Source organism: Octodon degus, unplaced genomic scaffold (genome assembly GCF_000260255.1).
Source record: "Octodon degus isolate 3935 unplaced genomic scaffold, OctDeg1.0 scaffold00132, whole genome shotgun sequence".
NCBI lineage: Eukaryota > Metazoa > Chordata > Mammalia > Rodentia > Octodontidae > Octodon > Octodon degus.
Window position 1 is genome coordinate 1,366,480 of NW_004524708.1, and position 6,730 is coordinate 1,373,209.

Sequence of the window (6,730 nt, forward strand, 5' to 3'; positions counted from 1 at the left end):
GTTGTGACAGCTAAAACCCTTCTGCAAACAGACCCCTACTGTACTGCAAAGCACCCAAATAAACTGACAGGGAAAAGGGTTAAACTCGGGCTGGCTAGAGGATTAAAGCACCTGCTTAAGCAGTCGCATGGACCAGGGTTCAATCCCTGGTGTGCCATGCCGGCTCCTCCTCCAGAATGTGCTGAAATGGTGACTGAGACTGGGCACAGTGCACATGCCTGTAATCCCAGCACTTGGAAGGCTGAAAACAGGAAGATCACTATGAGTCTGATCTGTGTAGTGAGACCCTGTAGACCCTGTACTAAATACATTTTTAGAAAAGGATTAAACATCAGGTTGACACATCTAAAATATTTTAGAGCTTCGGCAGATCAGACATCTATAAACACTGAAATTATACTAAAATGACTTACTTACAGATATTATTTTCAAAGAGCATGATTATTTAAATAGCAATGTTCTTTCAGAGAACTACTTACCACTATCTGTTTTCCTCTCTATATAAACAAGGGCAAAATACTGATGTTAGTTTGCAATTAACCACTTTGATCTGCTTCTGCCAATGCTTTCTTCATCATCTTTGCATTATAATACAAGTAGCACCTCTGAATTGAAGGCATTTATCTAGAGAAAAGAACATAAACACTTACACATTGGGAGACTGGGAGCAAATTAGTGAAATCAGCATCAAACCCTCAGAGGCTGCTTTACAGCATTAAAATACAACATAGCTTCCATGGGTTCAACTAAATGGCATTTATAGAGCAGCTTAACCCATACTTGCTTTGGTCTTCATTTCCAAGACATGTTAAATGATTCTGTGGATCACTGGCTGACGTCACTGATAAAACCAGAGCATAAGTCTCTGGACCAGGATAATTAATAAGTCCATACAGTATCTTTGTAAATGAAGACAAAAATAAAATTTGGAAAGGAACAAAACCAGAAATTAACCATTCATTTGAGGCAAGGATGAAAGCAAAAGGGAAGTTGAGATAAAAGTCTTCTGTGTTAAAATCAAGCAAACAAGAAAGACTCCTGTGTTGTTCAAAATCAGTTTTGTTTGGGTAGAATAACCAAAGTCAGGAAAAAGATATTTGTTGTTTCTATAATAATTTTCTCAAATTGAAGTCCCACAAAAATCATAATGTAACAAAATGGCATTAAGCATAGGCTTTTTGATTCTCTTTGTTGGTATGATGAATAGAAAAATGAAGGGCAAGTGTTGCTTAAATTATGGTGATTGAAAACATAATGTATATCTTTTGTGTATCTATTATATAAAGCAAAAATTATGTGTTTTCTATATTTATGCATGCTGTATTATGTACTATATAATATAGCAAAAGCAAACAACAAACAAGAATAAACCCATCAAAAAGGACATTTTCCACTGTGGCCAAAATTGATGGGCTTGTCCTCTGTTGACCTTGAAATCTAATGCCACCTATGAAAGAAATTAAATGATATCATCACTTCTCATGAACTCTAAACACTATGGCAGAAGATCTTTTAGAAGGAAAATTTCATGAAAATGTCTAGAGAGAACTGCTAAACCCAGGAGTTCCCTGAGTTGTGTGTATGGTCACTGGGTTTTCAGTGCATTCATGAATTTTTGTTGTTGTTTTTGTTGTTTTTAGGGAAGGGTCTACAGGGTGTTAGGGTCTCACTACTAGATCAGACTCATAGTGATCCACATGTTTAGAGCCTCCCAAGAGCTGGGGTTACAGGCACGAGTCACCACGCCTAGCCTCAATTGCCATCTCAGCACGCCCTGGGGGTTGGACCAGCACTGGGGGCCTGGGGTTTGCACCCCCGGCCCCTGCACCTGTAGGCACTTCAATCCACTGAGCTATTTGGCCAGCCCGCATTCATGAATTTTTAAAAATTTCTTTCAAATAAAAATCTCTCGGAAGGATTTTATTTTCTCATAATATAGGGCATGATTTTTTGTTTGTTTGTTTTCATTTGTTAGCTTTTAGGGCATGATTATTAAACTAACTTTCCCTCACCTTTATAAAAAATTTACTGGAAAACATAATAGGGAAAATAAAATTCATTTATAAGATTTTCAGTGAAAGAAAGAATTAGGCAAGCAATATGAAACAAATAATTCCAAATTAAGGAAAGACTTGTATCAGCAGAGTTAAGTCATGGAAATACAATGACATGCTGAAAATTTAGAACTTCAAGGCTTAAAACAAGAAAAGAGGAAAAGTACTTATGAATAGAAAAAGATCACAAGGCACAGCCAGATAGCTGAGCAGACTAAAGCACCTCTTTAGGAGGCATAGTGCCCAGGTTTCAATTCCTGATGGGTGGTGTGAGCCCCGCCCCTGGAGCACCCTGAGTTGGGGAATGAGACTGGGGGTGATGGTGCACACCTGTAATCCCAGAGTTTGGGAGGCTCAAAACAGGACAATCATTATGAGTCCAATTTGTGTAGTGAGACCTTGTAGACCCTGTACTAAATACATTTTTTTTTTTAAAAAAAAAGAAGATCCTACTGGCATCAGATATTTGTCTCCTTGGCAACAACTGTAGTTAAAATATGATCATTTAGCTTCAATCACATTCAAGTATAAGGGAAAAATCCATTTTTTAATTGTTTAGAAAAACAAAGCAGAACAAAATGGGCAACAAGGTTTCTTTATGCTGAAGCTTTGATTCACCAAATGAGGGAAGGAACAGCACAAAAGAGCAGGTGGGTTTGACTGCTAAGGTGAAGAGTGAGACAGCAGTCTGGAGAGGGGAGGAGAGAGATCGATCACAAGACGGTGCTTCCTTTTCATTATGTTATCAGCTATTTCAGTAACATAAATACACTCATTTTAACTGCAGAGTTAACAGATTTTAAGATGTCTCTATACCCATGTAACTAACATCTCGGTATATGATAGAAGTTATTTCCAACAACTGATCAATTTCCCTCCCTTTCTAACATTCTATACATGTTCCACTATTATGATTTCTATGAATTTGGAATCTTTAGATTGGTCTCAATGAAGTACAACTAATCCTATCTTCTGTTGTTAAATCCTTCTAAATATGTCCTAATTTAAGATACTGTGTAGTTTAACTTTTGAGTTATTACCTTTCATAGTTCTAAATATTCTATTAAAACTTCTATTTTTTTCCTGTGTCTATCTTTTCTTGTGTTTTGATGGTTATATTTAAAATAGTTATTTAAACACTTTTCTCTGCAAAATCCAGTTGTACTTCTCACAGGACTCCTTTTGTTGCACTCCACACTCAGTGGATAGTAGGGATTTTATTGTACCTTACAATTTCTTATTGGCAGTCAGACACAAAATTATGAATGTAATTTTATAGCAACTATGAAAGGTTCTATTCTTCAAAGTAAACTCTCTTTACCTGAGAAAATAATCTTGACCCTCTGGTTTCAGGCTTCATTATATGTGGTCTATTTAAATTTTGTCTATGTTTTTAGATCTTGGCCTTTCTGACTTTTCAATAATAACATGAAGCATTTAGCAAGCTCCATGCACTTATAGGTCCTAAAATCTGAACTTCTTCTTTCTCACACCACTGGATTCTTAAAGCTCCACTGTGTTCCTTACCTAACAGCAGTCCTTAGCACTGTACCTTTCATATGTGCAGTTTTTGAGTCTCACAGGAGTTGAAGGGGTATTTCTATACAAATTGTGTCTTACTCTCTGATTTTCTTTGCCTGAGTGTTTACCCCATTCCCAGCTACATTCCCAGATCCATTTCTGAGAAATTTTACATTCTTGATATTTGACCCCTTCCTTTCCATCTGGTAAAAGTGACATTTGCTATGCAGGCTTTATTTTCCTGAGCACAGCCTGGAAAAGCCAGACACGTGGAGAGTACATCATGGGACATCTCCTTGCGAAGATGCATTGCCCCTACTTTTGTCTATGTTGATTAGTGTCCATTGCCTACAATTTCGGTTTTTAGTCTCTTTTCCCCTGTTTGTCCTAAATCTTCTATTCTTAATCAGTTGACGCACTAGTTTATTTTGCACAGGACATGCATTCGCTTTGCTACCACCACACAACACTGTTCCTCTCCTTGCCAAGGTTTCCATCAGCTCCTGCCTCTACTGCTACTCGGACTCTGTCTTCTATGTTTCCCTCATCAATTCTCAATTTCTTTCTGTCTGATTTTTATATTACACTTAGTATAATGTTCTAAATTGAATTATAATTTGTGCATTCATTCTGTCTCCATTTTTGCAGTTCAATGGACTATCAACTTGAAAATAATTCTTATTCATGGTATAAATTATGATCAAATGCATTTAATTCAATGAGGGACATATTCATAGTGAAAAACAGGATCCTTTGACCCAAAGAAAGTAGAAACAAAGGGCCAAATATTGCAAGCACCTCCACACACCTCCACACAGGAAATGCTTTATGGAAATGGGAGAAGATTCAACAGAATTCAATTAGTCTAGAGAGTAACCAAGTTGCTGCTCATAGAATAAAGAAAGAAGCTGGACTGTTTTTGATTTCCTGGGTTAGGTAAAAACCCACTAATTACCACTAGCCAGGAACATGGTTTCAAAAGATGTTTCTTCTTGTGATGCATTTGACTAAAGTGATCACATCCCATTTGTTGTAGAGGTTGCTGAATTTTTGTATACGTATTGCCATCATCCTGCCCAAGACATCACAGCCTTGTGGCTCTGCCCCTCTGCTCGGGCAAAGGCCAATAGGTTCTTGAAGTTTTGTGACTTCTGAAGGAGCACAAGGGTGAGGGCATCAGAGATGGAGAGAAGAAGGTAAATAAATATCAGCTCCAATGAGCAACAGGGCAAGTTAATCATGTATTATAGTCTTTAGCTAGAGATTTTTAAGTGAGATAGATGGTAGATAGATAGATAGATAGATAGATAGATAGATAGATAGATAGACAGACAGACAGATAGATGATAGATAGATAGATAGATAGATAGATAGATAGATAGATAGATAGATAGATAGATAGACAGATAGACAGATAGACAGGTAGATAGGTAGATATAGATGGATCCATGTTCATAGCAGAGAAGAACCTGATCCAACAGTTGAGATAGCAGAAATCTGAAGACAATATAAAGAGTGATATCCCAAGCCTTTCATCAAAGTTTCATCACCCATTTGTAGTGTTTTCAGCAAAAGTGGACTTGAAGTTTTTACTAAGCAACTTAGGCAACTGTTACTGTAGCTCCTATATAAAATATATTATATATCATAACACTAGTAGCAAACTAACAATGGATAGTCCAGATTTGCGACTTTCAAACTTACCAGCTTTAACTTAACTAAGAACAGTGAAGCTAAAGGGCTTATTTAAGTTTGTCTGTGGTAGTGATCTTCTCATTTTATACAAACGTTCTTCTTATTTCATTTGATCAGCTTCTCACGGCAGCATTGTGCATGCTACAGAGCATAACCATTTGTTGGATGCAGGTTCTATTTTGTCATCCACGTTTGCTTTACCACCACTGTTTCACTATGATGTTCCTTCCCTGCTTCATGATGACAAATGTCAGCGAGGAAATTTCAGGCATGCACTGTAGATAATACTGGACTGCGGACACAGTTATCTGTCAAACTTTTAACCCAAGCTAAGAGATTCTCCTGTGTAGAATCTCAATAAATATTCCAAAGGAGAAATATGAAATGCTCCTCAGCTGGTCATAACAGCAGTTGATCGGAGGAATGGGGAAGATAAATGGGAGAGAATGAAACCACACTGGAGAACCATGCGGATTATGCCACTGTAATATTTGGATAAGAGGCTGATGGGAGAAAATATAGTTTCTGCAGTCATCGCATGATGATGGCCTCCGCTGAATCACAGCAGGTTGCAAAACTTACGTAGCTCTGATTCCTTCTACAAAGACTCAAAGAAAAAGTATGTGCTTTACCACAGGGTATACATACCTCTACGTGGTTTTCTACCTTCTCTCTAGAAGTAGGTGACGAAGTCTGATTCTCATAATTCCTAGGATTATAATAAAGTGTGTCCTAGGACAGAGCTGTTGGTGAAGAGTTATTACCCTTTGTTTTGGATTGATACTTTCTGGAATTTCATACAGAAAGAATAGTATGCTATGTAGCTCTTTGGATGTGACTTTTTTCATTTTGCATGTATTTTAGCATCTTCCATCACTTTTCATGATGTGATTACTTTTCTTAGTTCAGAATAATGTTCCACTGTCTGGATTTACCAGGTTTTATTTATCTATTCATTACAGAGAGACATCTTATTTCCATAAGTTTTTCTTCCATATGAATAAGGCTACTGTAACTCTTATTGAGCAGGTTTTTGTTTGAAAAGAAGTTTCAAAACTTAGAGAACTAAGAGATGATGGCAGATCATATATAAAAATATGGTGAGTTTTGCAAGAAACTGCAGAACCATCTTTCCAAAAGGACCTGCCAGTTTCCATTCCCACCAATAATGACTGAGGGTTCCTCATGCTCTATGTCTGTGCCAGTTTTTGTTATCATGGTTGCTGAAGATGTTTTCATGCCACAAATGTACCACAGTTTGTTTAATTATTCACTTGTTAAAAGTCATCTGTGCTGCACACTTTAGCCAACAAAAATAAAGTCCTTAAAGCCAAATTTAGTTTTACATAACAGTAGTACCATTTATATTCCCAGTAGTACTATGTGATTCAGTTTCTCTGCATCCTTGCAAGGTAGTGTTGTCACATTAAGAAAAAAAAAAAAAAGCCACCTGTATCCCC